Here is a 14,712-nt window from a genome sequence, read left to right as displayed (position 1 = left end):
CTTTTGCCTTTCCTGGAACTCACTCACTCTGTAGCCCAGGTGGGCCTTGCATTCACAGAGTGAATTTGTGACTCTGCCTCCCAAGTGCTGGGATCAAAGGTGTGGGCCACCACCACCCATCTTTTTTAATTCTTAATTGCTTTGTAACCTACCATTTTCTACTTACCAATGAGGATGTCAGAATCCAGAATCATCTTTGATTCAAGTGGGGGATTCAAGTGGGGGATTATTTGACTAGCTTAACTGAGTTTGGAAGACCCATCCTGAATGTGGACAGATCTGACCCTGGGTTATATGGTGGAGGACACAGCTGGGAACTAGCATTCATCCCCATCTCCTGATGATGGATGGATATAACTGTAGGGAGCCGCTATTCAAAGATGGTGCTGGCTTCCTGGTAGCCTAGCTGTAAACAACTCCATATTTGGCTATGATGCACGAGTATGGTAATTGGCCTTATGTCCTCAGCCTATCCCGTGGCTCCCCATGCTTGCATTCTGGCGGGACCCAATCACAGTACGGCACGTTTGCCTGATTCCCTTTATAAGCAGCTGCAGTTTAGTCCTCGGGGCCCCTCACCTCCCGCTCTCCCTTAACCAAGAGGCGCTCCAATAAAGTGTGATCTGAGAAGGATCCTCGCATGGTGGTTGTTCTTCCTCACTGGCCGAGGAGCGCGCCACAACTGGTGCCGAAACCCGGGACGGAAACTTCGGACACCAACTGGTGCCGAAACCCGGGAAGGAAACTTCGGACACCAGGTGAGGGGTCGAAGAGGATTCAGAACTCAACACATGGAGCGGTGAATTTGGTAAGTTCGCCAGGAACGGTGATGATGTCGGTAAGTTCTCCAGGTATGCTGATTACTGGGATTAATCTGTTTGTGTTTGCTCTTGTGTTCATTCTTATGGTACATGCATGTCTTAAGGAAGGACGCAATGTGGAAATCATTAGAAAGGGACGCAAGGCATTAATTAAGCACCAGGATAGTCTATCAGAATCAGACTTTAAAGGGGAGAACTTAAGTAGGCCTAAAAAGAAGAAAGAAAAGAATGAAGGAAAGGAAGAAAATTCAGAAAAGAAAGGGGATCCTTTGTATCTAGTACTAGAGAGATTTGCAAAACTTGATTTATCTGATAATGAATTAGATTCAGATGAGGAGGAAAATTTAGAGGAAGCTGCCGCTGAATATAAAAAAGAGAGATATGGGCGGCGGCGACCTCCTCCTTATAATGTTTCTGCTGGGGTGAATGTGGAACCAATGGCGCCTTCGGGACCACATCCACCTCCGGCACCACCTTCGTGTCTGCAAACAGGTGGAGGTTGTCATTTTATCAGGAGAGACACCTGGGCGCGGCTAGCGTCCGCGTTTCCAGTCTTTGAAGATCCGCAAACAAACAACAGATATCATGAACCTGTGCCTTATAAACAATTAAAAGACCTGGCTGAGGCTGCTCGAGCCTATGGAGTAACAGCCAGTTATACCTTAACATTATTGACTAGGCTCACTACTCAGGCTATGACTTTAACAGATTGGTTCGAAATAGCCAGAGCATGTTTAACTACAGGACAGTATCTGGATTTCAAATCTATAGTTACAGATAGAGCCCAGGTACAAGCTAGAATTAATCTTCAGAATAATCGACCACAATGGACGGCTGACATGCTACTGGGTCAAGGACAATGGACCGTAAATCAGACAGCATATCCTATTGAAGTTTATCAACAGATAAATGAGATGTATTCTAAAGCTTGGAAATCATTACCAAATAAAGGAGAAGTATCAGGGAATTTGACTAAGATCATTCAGGGACCTAATGAACCTTTTTCAGATTTCGTAGCTAGAATGATGGAGGCAGCAGGGAAGATATTTGGTGATGTAGAAACAGCTATGCCTCTGGTTCAACAATTAGTATATGAGCAAAGCACAAAAGAATGTCGTAGAGCTTTACCCCATGGAAAGGAAAGGGAATAGAAGCTTGGCTAAAAGCCTGCCGGGAAATTGGGGGACCGCTAAGTAATGCTGGCCTAGCGGCAGCAGTCCTTGCAACCACACGAGCTGCACAAGGGAGAATTCTAATCATTCTCAGAGAGGTGATGGGGAATCCTTGTGCTGGCTGGGGGCCAGGTGCTAGGCATCACCTTTGCAGTGGAGGTTCAAACTGCTGCAGCTGGTCCCTGTCTCCAGAGATGCAGGCTTGGCCATTTCAGCCTCTTCAGGTGGAAGGAGTTAATGGCTCCAAACCATCCTTCATACCTCTACTTCCCTAAATGCACAGTTGAAAGGTGGCATTATGGTACTTAACTAGTGCATTGACTTGGTACAAGAACAAGTTGACATCCTTTGGCAGCTGGCCCAATTGGGCTGTGAGTGGAGAATGCCTGGTTTGTGTGTCACTAGTGTGCAGTTCCAAAATGGTTCCCGAGCAGCGAATTTGTCTAAACGATTGTCCAGTTATCTTATAGGAAATTGGTCCGGAGAATTTGAAGAGACCTTGGAGAATCAGAGTGGCGGTGATGACCATCAACTCCACACGAGTGGACCTCAGCATGGCAGAGGGACTGTCCTCCTGGATTGCTTCTACCTTTTCCCTGTTTAGAATGGGTGGGGGCAGGGTATATTTTGGCATGCTGCCTTGGAGGATGCGTGTTTTGTCTGTGGTTGGTCTGCTGTTTGCGAACACGTACAAAAAAGGACAAGGTCATTATCACTCAAGCATTAGCCGCTCTGGAGTGTGGCTCCTCCCCCCAGATCTGACTTTACTTAATATCCACACAGCCTTTGCACCCCCAGGACTCGTTAGTCCATTGCACTCGGGAAGGTGTGTGGACAATTGTTGCACGCATAGCCTTTGCACCCCTGGGACTGGTAGTCCATTGCACTCGGGAAGGTATGTGAACAGCTTTCACATATTACTTGTATTGAGCACAGGATGCCAGGCTCGTGCACTGCACTTGAAGTGTAGGACATTTTCCTTCCTTCAAGGAGAGCAAGTCTGACTGCATATGAGTCACATAGCCTTTGCACCCTTAGGACTGGTTAGTCCATTGCACACGGGAAGGTATGTGGACAATTGTTACATGCATAGCCTTTGCACCCCAGGGACTGGTTGGTCCATTGCACTCGGGAAGGTATGCAGGCAATTATGCACAGTTAACTCATCCTCGATCGGTCAACACATCATGAGGTGGGGACCTGATTGGATGAAATACTTGTGTTGCAGAATCAGAACTATACTCTCTCCTGCTGCTTAATTAATAAAGAGGGGGGAGATGTAGGGAGCTGCTATTCAAAGATGGTGCTGGCTTCCTGGTAGCCTAGCTGTAAACAACTCCATATTTGGCTATGATGCACGAGTATGGTAATTGGCCTTATGTCCTCAGCCTATCCCGTGGCTCCCCATGCTTGCATTCTGGCGGGACCCAATCACAGTACGGCACGTTTGCCTGATTCCCTTTATAAGCAGCTGCAGTTTAGTCCTCGGGGCCCCTCACCTCCCGCTCTCCCTTAACCAAGAGGCGCTCCAATAAAGTGTGATCTGAGAAGGATCCTCGCATGGTGGTCGTTCTTCCTCACTGGCCGAGGAGCGCGCCGCATATAACATGACTTCAAGCTACGATATAGCCTAGACTTCCCACCATGATGGACTGTACCTTGAGCTGTGAACTAGAATGATCCCTCTGGGCCAGTGAGATGGTACACCAGGCAAAGGCACTTGCTGTTGGGCCTAGTAACCAGAGTTTGAGCTTCCCTGGGACTCACATGGTGGAAAAGGGTACTGACTCCCAAAAGTTGTCTTCTAACCTCCACATGTGTACCATGGTACACACACACACACACACACACACACACACACACTATAATATGTATATGTATTTTTTTTTTAATGTCTTAAAAAGCCCTCTCTCCCTTAAGCTGCTCTTTTCAGGATATTTTATCAGAGCAGCAGAGAAGAAACTAAGATCCCCAAATCACAAGAGCAGTGAGTGATGAAGCAGCATCAGCCAATGAGAACTCAGCATTACCCAACTGGGAGACCCCCATGCCCAGGGGCTGAAATCACACTCAGCAAAACCTTGCTCAAGCAGCTCCAGCCTCAGTCAGCGCAGCTCTCCGAGCAACTGGATCTGGCAGTCATTGTCAGCTTTGCTGATGCTGGTGCTCCAGGCTGTTTAGAATGCCAAGAACTGACAAAGGCAGTGATCAGAGCCTGGCTACCAACATGGGTCCTAATGAGCTCCCTTTGTGCTCGGTCTTATGTGTGACAGACAGGGCCCAAATCCTGACCTTGGCTTTGGGTCCTGGGAAAAGCTCACTAATCCCAAAAACAAAAGTCCTTTTCTCTTCCTCCATTGTGTGGGAATAAGCCTTTTGACACTGTTCAGTGTGCTTTTCCATACCTATAAAACGTTTATTCATTTGGTAGGCAATGTTGAGCATCTACTGTGAACAAGAGACCTTCCTTACCCTTCCTCTGATAGAGCCAAGCTACAGAAATATCACAGAGGGGCTGGGATTGGCCACATCTCCATTAAACATTGAGGATCTCAGAACACACAGAGACAAAGACAAAGACACACAGAAACTTACCGGCCAGTTAGAAGTCCCTCATATTAGGGTCTTGGGGAAGCAGGGGGATCCAGGACAAGCCCCCAAATGTTGTGCCCAGGTTGCAAGACCCCCAAGAAAGACCACCACAGAGCCATTATCCGATGCAAGCACACAGAGGTTTTTATTAAAAAAACAAGCAAGCTTGGTCCACCATCCAACATCTGACAGAACGGGTGGAGGAGAATGGCCCTAGCACTCACTTTAAGGGGTTTGTTTATATAGGAAAAGTTTACATGCAACTTGGGATTGGACGAGGGGGCTAGGGGTGAGGTAAGCATAAGGTTACTAATTGCTAACAGGATTCAGGGTATCTATAGAGACATAAAATTTTATTCCCTATGTACTGATTTTGTTGACACATTCAGATTTATTGTTGCAGTCCTACTGTCCTCTAAGGTCAACTTCTGGTCAATTGAGTCCATTACTCCCATATCTTGTTTTGCCAAGTCCAGGATACATCAATTTATTGTCCCAGCCTTAAGTTCAACTTCTGATCACTTCTAAAACTGCTGGTCAGCAAATACCTTTGTAGGAGGGGAGGGGGAAGCGTCTCTCAAGATGGCTACTGATTTTTCCCTTTCAGTAGCCACTCCTCCTAACCAGTTGTATGCAGTTCTGCCCTAATTGCAGGGTGGCCTCAGGGAGCGGGTAGAGGATATAATTGGGGAAGGACTAGAGGAGGGGACTCCATCTACATGACCATGATGGAGTTACCATCCATACTGGATGCAGACCTTCCACCGCAGCTGTCTGTAACCCCTCTGTAACTAAGCCTAATAAATTCCTTGATTCCCAGGATGAACTTTGGTAGAATCCTACATTGCTTTGTACTTGGGAACCTAGGAGGAGGGCTAGATGATGTTTTTGTCTCCCTCTGGAAAGAAATGTTAACAATACTCAAAAGAAAAAAAAAAAAAACCTGGTGCTGACAACATGGTTAGGAGCATTGGCTGCTCTTCCAGAGGTCCTGAGTTCAGTTCCCAGCACCCACATGGTGACTCACAAGCACCTGTAATGAGATCTGGCGCCCTCTTCTGATATGCAGGCACACATGCAGAGCACTCATATAAAATATAAATAAGTAAAATTAATAATAATAATAAAAAGCCTGGAGAGATGGTGCAGTCAGTGCTTAGGACATGAGTTTGAGTCCCAGCACCCATATGGCAGTTCATATCCAAGCATTTGGAACTCCAGTTCCCCTACAATTACTGGGGATCTGATGCCCTCTTCTGTGCTCTGCAGGGAACCAAGCACTTACAGTACACAGACATATATCCAGGCAAAACACACAAGTCAAATAAATCTATACAGTGTTTCTCTGCATAGCCTTGTCTATCCTTGAACTTACTGTATAGACTAGGATGGACTCGAACTCACAGAGATCTGCCTGCCTCTGTCTCCCAAGTGCTGGGACCAAAAGTGTATACCACCATGCTCAGCTGTAAAAATAAATAAATCGTAAAAAAAAAAAAAAAAAAAAAAAAAGTCTGGCTAGGCAGTGGTGGCACACACCTTTAATTCCAGCACTCGGGAGGCAGAGCCAGGTAGATCTCTATGAGTTCAAGGCTAGCCTGGTCTATACAGCGAGATCCAGGACAGGCCCCAAAACTACATAGAGAAACCCTGTCTCGAAGAAAAAAAAAAAGTGGTGTGGGAGCCTGTTTTCAGTTTCCTTGTGGCTTTACCCAGCAGGTCTGCAAAGAGAGGATGATTAGGATCATGGGCCTGAGTGCAGGTGTCTAAGTTGGTCTGCACTTGGCTGTGCAGGGGGGAGGTCTTTTGCTCCACCCCCTTGGCATTACTATAAAAACCCTGGGGCAGAGACAGGGCCCATTGGAATATGTTCCAGGCCCTCTCGAGGCTATCCTTTATTTTCTATCTGTTTATCTCCACATTCTAAATCCTTCTACCTAATATTTCCTGTTGCTCACACTCAAGAAAACTCTGGGGAGCTGTGGGGTTGGTGGATAAACACACCACAGAATGGCCCCATGAACAGGGACTAAAGAAAAAAAGGGGGGGGGGGACTAAAGACAAAGTAATAGGGACTAAAGATAAAGGGAAATAATAGTTTTATTAAAGAGTTTTTGGCTAAAGTACAAGTTAGGCCCTGCCAGGGAAAAAAAGGGGCATACCCGGTGGTGTTATGGAGTGTGTGTGTGTGTGTGTGTGTGTGTGTGTGTGTGTGTGTGTGTGTGTGTATAAAATTAAGGGGTAGGGTGTTTATCCTCGAGAGAAAAAGAAAAATGGACTGGAAGAATGTCCGATGATGCTGTAGCACAAAATTCTCTTCTGTCAAAATTTTCTATCTTCTATCTGTGAAAAATAAGTATAAGATATAGAGTAGTAATATAGTGTAGGAAAAACTTAGAAGTGTAAGATTGTGTAAAAAAAATAAGTAGGCAACTAGACAGAAAAACTCTTCAATTTTCTAACTTTGGGGGCTACGAACTCAAACTGGGGGAATAAACCTTTCTTTGAGCTTTATGGGTAATAAAAAGCTCGTCTTTGAACTTTTTGGGAAGAAAAAGTTTTTTATAGAAGCTTTTGGCCTGGGGACCGCTAAAATGCTAAGGGCAAGTGGCAGGAGAAAGTGATTTCTCCCTGAGGCAAAAAATGTGGGTGTAAGAAGCCAAAAAGTTTAAAGTTCAGAAGTTTTGGGAAAAGTTGGTCTTTCTCTTGGGGGAAAAAAAATCTTTCTCTTAAACTAAAAGCTTTTCTTGGAAAATTTGGGGAAAAAAATCTCTCTAAAAAGCCTTAATCTTTCTCTCTCAAACTAAAAGCTCTCTTAAAAAACTTAAAAACTCCCTTTCGGTCTTCACGCTGTCTCACGAGGTCGTGAAGAGAGACGGAGGAGGTGTGGCCATTTCCTTCCCGCTCTGCAGTCCTGGCAGAGGTCCCAGTGGTGCCACGCTGGGCCAGGGTGTGCAGAGGCTCACCACCTATGTGGGCCGTCACAGCCACTATGAGGAGGGCCGCGGGAAGAACTGGCCATTTCAGTGGAAAACAAGTGGTGGTTACTGGCTAATGATGGCTGTGTACTTTGGATCTGGATTTCCTGCTCCTTTCTTTATAGTAAGGCACCAGCTACTTTAAAATGAGGATATTTAATTCATTCCTTTAACAGAGTGAAGATTGTTTAAGAAATGTGATCTGAAAATTGGATTAAACTCTTAAACTCATATTACTAAATAAAATTGTAAATAAACTAGTGACATATTAAAAAAAAAACTTAAAAACTAAAGCCTTTAACTCTCTCTCAGGACAAAAATTAGAATCACCTGTGATTAGCTCTAAGGGAAAACAGCAAAACCTAAGTCCTGTCTTTCAAGCCTTAAATATCCTCCCTGCAGTGCAGGAGGCAGGGATGGAATTCCTAAAAACCTCTAATATAAGTTCTGTCTATTCAAGTTAGTAAAAGACAGTGGGTCAGAGTACCCTGAGGGAAATGCTTGGGAGAGTACAGTGAAGAGCCCAATAGGGGAGGAAAATGTTTACCTGAGGGGGGGGAGGAGCCAAGCTTTTCAGTTACTGCTGAACTGAGGCCTCAATGGTTTTGCTTGAGAGAGCACTTGTGGGAATGAAAGAGTGCTTCTCAATGCTCTAACACAAAGATCCCCTGAAGCAATGCAAACTGCTAAGCTTTGTATCATTGCTTCTTACAGACAACTGAGAAGCAACTAGCCAGTACCTCTGAGTTTGAGTGCATTCAGGGGATACCAGAGTTCCTGCGGTTGTAAACAAATTTCTGGAGCTCACAGCTGAGGCAGGAAGGTGCAGGACCCAGGGGAAAACTGCTAACAAACAAAGCTAAAGCCTGCAGAGTGGTAGTTATCCACTTCCCTGCAAATCCTGGGGTGATAGGTGGCACTACAGTGTCCACAGCTGCAAAATAAAATAAAAAAATCTGAGAAAAGCTTTCCTATCAGAGAAAGGACCTTTCTGGGAAAGCAATAAAGCTGAACTGTGCCTGAAGCAGTTGTGCTGCCGAGTCAGGACGCTGTCTGGGGAAAGAGCCCGGCCAGGGCAGCATGGAGAACTATCCAGGAGTAAAGCTTTATTTTCTATCAGAAAGAGCATCTTTTTGAAAAAATCTTTGTTTCAACTGACTCCGGGTGAAATTAGGCTTCCTCATTTCAAGCTCTGTCCTTGAGCACATGGACAAACAAATGCAACCCACTGGGGAATTGGGCCACGTGAAGTCCTGATGCAAGCTTAGAGATGGCAAAAACCTCCCTTGTTAAAAAAAGCAGATGTAAGGGTATAGAGCGGCACTGGTGTATGGCTAGCGCTGGATACCGTGGCAGTCATGGTTTGGCTGGCCTCGGAAGACAACAGAGGAATCATGAGTCATGGTTACCAGAGTTAGAATGGGCATTATTAGGAGAAGAAGAGAGACAGAGACAGAGAGACGGGGTAGAGGAAGAGTGCAGAGAGAGAGCATGGGAGTGCATGTCCTGCGTTTTAGGCTGGGACGCAGTCGCCTGCTGCTGATGTAATAGGGTGCCTAGCTGTGCATATACAGAATCCTTACAGCAGAAGCTTTATTTTCAGTCTGTATGCAAACCACATAGACCCTGAAGTAGAGGACTAAAGCCCCTACCTTCAGTAGCAGGAAAAGCCACCACTGTAGTGTCAGAAAATGTTTCTGGGGCAGAAGGGATAAACAGACCAAACTGGGAACTGTCTGGGAGAAAGGCTCTGAAGAAGAAATGGAGACTGGACAGATTCCTCCCCAGAAAATGCATGATCTGAGAAAGCTGCTAGAATTTGAGGCAGATTCGGAGGGAAAAAAGCCCGTATCTTCAAAGGCAGAGGTGTTGGTTAAACGGCGCGCTGCTCCTGGCTGGCCACCACCCGCAGCAGCCATGCCGGCGGAGGAGAGTGCTGGTTGGAAGAATCACAGGCCATAGTTACCTTTTAGAGCTTTATTGGGAGAAAAGCAGAGCAAATAGAGAGAGGACAGACGGAAGGAAGGAGTGGAAAGGAAAGAGGGACACACAGAGGGCCCACCCGCTTTTTAGGCTGGGACGCCGTCACAGGCTGATGACGTAATTAAGGACAGAATCCTTACAAGTGGAGTAGAGCAGCCTGAGATGTCTGAAGCTCTGCATCTGGGGGGAAAGGAACAAGCAAAATGAGAATAAGATCAGTGGGAGAAAATCTCTCTGAAGGAGCCATGGAAAAGCTCTATTGTAAATGCTTTTGTTTTTTACTGATTGGCTAAGACAAACAAAAGCCCAGTGGGGAGTTGGTAAAAGGAATGCCCGCCTCAATGCACGTTTACAAGGCAGATGCGGTTCTGATTCGGGGCCAGTGTCAAATAAAGGGGAGATACATCCTGAAGCCAGCTCAGAACAGAAATCACCCGATGTCTCATAAATGAAAACTTAAAACGCTTGGTTAAATCTCTTGTTGCAAAAGCAAAAACTTCCTAAGCAAGTCTGGTAAAAGTACCAGAAGTTGACTCCCGGACCCAAAAAGAACTATGGGAAATGGAGTCCATAAGCTAGCTTGTAACAGCGAACTGATCGAAAAATGCATTCTGGGAAAGGTAGTTTTTCCACTAAGGATGTCGAAATTGCCCTGAAAGACTTTTGTCAGCTTGAAAATACATTCACAATAAACTTAAAGTACAGCTTTTAAAAGAATAAAGAGAAAAATCATCTCAGAGTTTGTTGAATGTCAGTTCCAATGAAAAACTGAAAGGATACGGAACTCGGAGATTCGCCGTTTTTGGCACCTTTGCGGAAAATACCTTATTTACCATAATAGCTGTGCAAAATTTTTACGGTAGTTGGATGACAAAAAGCTACCTTTAAGAGCAAACAAGCCACTTTAAAATCCTTGAGAAAGCAGTTTATACACTGAACGTTGTCTTAGATATGAAGAAACTTATGTGAAAATAAAAGTTCTTTGCCTTTTAAACAAACAATGTGTAATGAATGATTTCGTTGCAAATCTAATATGGAGATAAGGAAATAAGACATTCAAAAAGAAATGACTGCTTTATAGATGGGAAGCAAACTTCAGAAAACCTAGCCATCTTACAAAGTGGAGTTGCTTCACCTGAAAGTTTCTTATAAAAAATAATGCTAAATATCACAGCTGCTAACAACAATAACATCAAGGGTTAAAGCTAGTGAAGTGAAAATACTAAATCATGAAAATGCTTTTTCTCAGAGTAAGCTAATGAAGGATATATCTCATGAAAGAACATCTATATTCTTGACTCCTTTGAATAGTAGCAGTTTTGGTGAAAATATTGGGCTAATAAAAATCTATCAGAAACATCAACATTGTTAAAGAACTCATGGCAAATACAGCTTTAAAAAAATTAAGGGGGAAATTTTTACCAGAGTTTGAGTGTAAAAAGCAACTAAATCAATGTTCTCGATATTAAGGAGTTTGAGACAATTGTGAATATGTTTCAGCAATGTTTTCAGACCTGCTGAAAGCTGTAGGTCTGGAACCCCATTCCAATTTAGACAACTATCTTCTACAGTCAGGGCCCATTGGAATAGGTTCCAGGCCCTCTTGAGGCTATCCTTTATTTTCTATCTGTTTATCTCCACAATCTAAATCCTACTACCTAATATTTCCTACTGCTCACACTCAAGAAAACTCTGGGGAACTGTGGTTTGGTGGGTAAATGCCCCGTAGATTTGGGTAGTAGTGGCACACAACTTTAATCCCAGCACTCAGGAGGCAGAGGCAGGCAGATGTCTGAGTTCAAGGCCATATATAGTGGATTCCAGCCCAGACAGGGCTCCATAATGAGACCCTGTGGAGGCAGACTTTTCTGGCCCATCAGCCTGCTCCCCAATAATCACAAAGAGGCTTGATATTAATTATAAATGCCCAGCCAGCATCTCAGGTGTGGGGGCCCACAAAGACCCCAGCTTGTGGCTTGTTTTCATCTTGACTCCAGGTCAGAGAGTCTGAGCTTGTTTTCCCCTGCAAGGCTGCATAATAGGATATTTTGGGCAAAGGCGTGATTACCAGGTGTCTTATACTTCAAAGCCCTTTGACAGGATGCTTTGCCATAAGGCGTGGTCACCAGATGTTGTGAGTACTAAGGAGGTGTTTACACTTGATTATACTTTGTACCATGAACTGTGATATCCTTGAAAGGAGGGAAAGATCTTTTTGCCCCCATCCATTGCTTTGGGTATATAAAGGCTGTGAGTAATAAAAACTCAGGGTCTTCAGTATTGACCCAGAGCCCTCCCGAAGCTATCCTGCGTCTCTTTTTCTTCATCTATGTCTATATTTCATAGCTATCATCTCCCAATTCCGAACTCCCTCATTCAACAGGTTGAGTGAGATTCAACACTCAGGCTTATTACTAGCTAACTGTTACATTTTAAATTAACCCATATCTCTTATCTACTCTCTGCCACATGGCTTCTTTCAACACAGCACACTCATCTTCTCTCTGTATCTTCCATGACTCCCAATACTCCACCCTTCTTCTTTCCAGCATCCTCTGTCTGGCTGTTCCACATATACCTCCTGCCTACCTATCAGCCAATCAACTTTTTATTAACAACAGTGTACAGAAGGATTATTCCACAGCCACCCTGTCTCCAAAAAAAAAAGATTTATTTATTTATTTATTTATTTATTTATTTATTTATTTATTTATTTATTTTTAGTTTTTCGAGACAAGGTTTCTCTGTGTAGTTTTGGAGCCTGTCCTGGATCTCACTCTGTAAATGAGGCTGGCCTCATACTCACAGAGATCCACCTACATCTGCCTCCTGAGTGCTGAGATTAAAGGCGTGCACCACCACCACCCAATTGCTTATTTTTATTTATGTGTTGTATGTGTATCTAAGAGAACATGCAGATCCCTGTAAAGGGCAGAAGTCATCTGAACCCTTGGAAATGGAGCTCTAGGCAGAAGGTTGTGAGACACCAGTTGTGGGTGCTGAAAGGACCAAACAGATGCCATAACAGGCTGTTCAGAGATCAGGCCTCAATTTCAATTTCCTGAGACTTGAACTTGAGAGTTTCTGGGAGGGCATTGACTTAGTCTTTTCAGTAGCTCCCTTTCTGTATGTAATCTGACTGCTCAAGGTTCAGCCAATTGTTTACTGTCTGAGACTCCTCATCAACTTAGAACTATGTGCATGGGTCAATGTGAACCTGCTAGGCCAGCCAGCCTCCATGGTAGCTCAAGGACAAAGCCTAGGACTTGTCCTGCCCCCAAATGATAACCGTAACCACCAACCAGTAAATTCAAAGGTTACACACCCTCACCCAATGATATGATGCCAAGGCTTGTACCACCCTGCAAAGGAGGAGAAGGGTTTCTCTGGCTGTCCTGGAACTCTCACTTTGTAGACCAGGCTTCCTCTACCTCCCTAGTGCTGGAAGAGATGGGAGGGAAAAGATGGGGAATGGGTACAGGACACTAACTCCTGGCCTAAGGTAAACTCTAACTTTTCAAATGGAATTAAAAATTTTGTTTTTGAGAGGAACTAGGCTAGAAATACATCATGGAGAGATAACTTGAAAAATAATTCCAGCTGGGTGTAGTGTCACATGTCTGTAATCCTAGCACTCCAGAGGCCGAGGCAAGAGGATTGAGAATTCAAAGACAACCTCAGAAAGAAAAGGAAAATCTAAAATGCTGAGATTATTAAGTGAAGCAGGAAAGAGACACAGTGACACTAAGTAGAGTGTTTATGCATATAAATAGATAAAACTGAGTTGAAAATACATTGTGAATTAAAGACAGTTTAGGAGCTGGAGATACGGCTCAGTGTTTAAGAGTACTTGTTGCTTTTCCAAAGAATCCAAATTTGGTTCTGGCTTTAATGCTGGTGGCTAGCAACTGCCTGTAACTTCAGCCAATACCTTCTTATGCAGGCACCTGTGTTTGTGTGTGCAACATACACACACACAATTAAAAGAAACAAGATTGTCTTTGGAGTAATTATGGTAGCAAAGTCAAATTCCCTACATGGAATTTTAGTTTTAAGTAGAGGCTGGGGTCTGGGAATCTAGCTCCTTTGGTAGAATGCTTGCCTGGCATGTACAAAGCCCTGGGTTCCATCCCCAACACTGCAAAACCATCATAGTAGTACACGTCTGCAATCCCAGCACTTGGAAGGTAGAGCAGGAATATCAGAAATTTAAGACCTTGAATTCAGTCTTTAGCTACACATCAAGTTTGAGGATAGTAGGGGATACAGGAGACTGTTTAAAAAAAAAAAAGTAATGGTAAAAATGCCCTAATAATCTTGTACTTCTGGCAATCGGTAAATGACAGATCCTGCTTTTTTTAGGATTGGTCTTTGGGCTCGAGTGCCACCTAGTGGTATGCTGCTGTTATTTTGAGAACCTATCTTGTTAGGTTTTCTATTGCTGTGATAAACACCATGACCAAAACAACTTAGGGAGGAAAGGGTTTATTTCCTCTTACATTTCCAAATCACAATGCATTGAAGGAAGTTAAGGCAGAAACCTGGAGGCAGGAGCTGATGCAGAGGTCATGGAGAGGTGCTGCCTGCTAGCTTGCTCAGCATACTTTCTTATCACAGGACCACCAGCCTAGGGATGGCACTACCCACAATGGGCTGGGCCCTCCCCCATCAATCACTAATTAAGAATGCTGGAGAGGCTTGCCTGCTTACATGCCTATCTTATGGAGGCATTTTCTCAATTGAAGTTTTCTCCTCTCAGATGAGTGCAGTTTGTGTCAAGTAGTCATAAAACTAGCCAGCACTGAATCTACGTAAGAAATCTTGGCCTCTTTTTGGAGTAACTGCCCCATCCCCCCATTTCTATCCCAACTTCAGAGTCATCAGGTCTCATCCAGAAGGCTTTTGTGTCTTTCCTTTTCCATTGCTAATAATAATACAGCAGCCAAGTTTGTCCTACTGTAACAAGGGCTTGAGTCATTTTAACTGGGGAACCATTGACAGTACTCAATTCCCCCCTCTTTTGGATGAGAAGAATCTACCACTTCATAGAGTAGTTCTCATTAAGCCAGTTAGAACCTGGGAAGATGGTTTGGTGGGAAAAGTGTTTGCATTGCACGCATGAGTAAGGACTGGAGCACCCACATAAAAAGCTAGGAGTGACAGCAC

At 44.3% G+C, this 14,712-nt stretch overlaps 1 pseudogene; it reads left to right on the top strand.

Moving 5' to 3' along the window:
- Positions 1-832: 832 nt before the first annotated feature.
- On the top strand, positions 833-7,822 carry LOC143267877 (cytochrome c oxidase subunit 7C, mitochondrial pseudogene; annotated as a pseudogene).
- Positions 7,823-14,712: the final 6,890 nt, after the last annotated feature.

This window comes from Peromyscus maniculatus, chromosome 11, assembly GCF_049852395.1.
Source record: "Peromyscus maniculatus bairdii isolate BWxNUB_F1_BW_parent chromosome 11, HU_Pman_BW_mat_3.1, whole genome shotgun sequence".
NCBI classification, from domain to species: domain Eukaryota; kingdom Metazoa; phylum Chordata; class Mammalia; order Rodentia; family Cricetidae; genus Peromyscus; species Peromyscus maniculatus.
The sequence above is the reverse complement of the archived record's forward strand: the minus strand, read 5'-3'. Positions and strand labels throughout refer to the sequence as shown.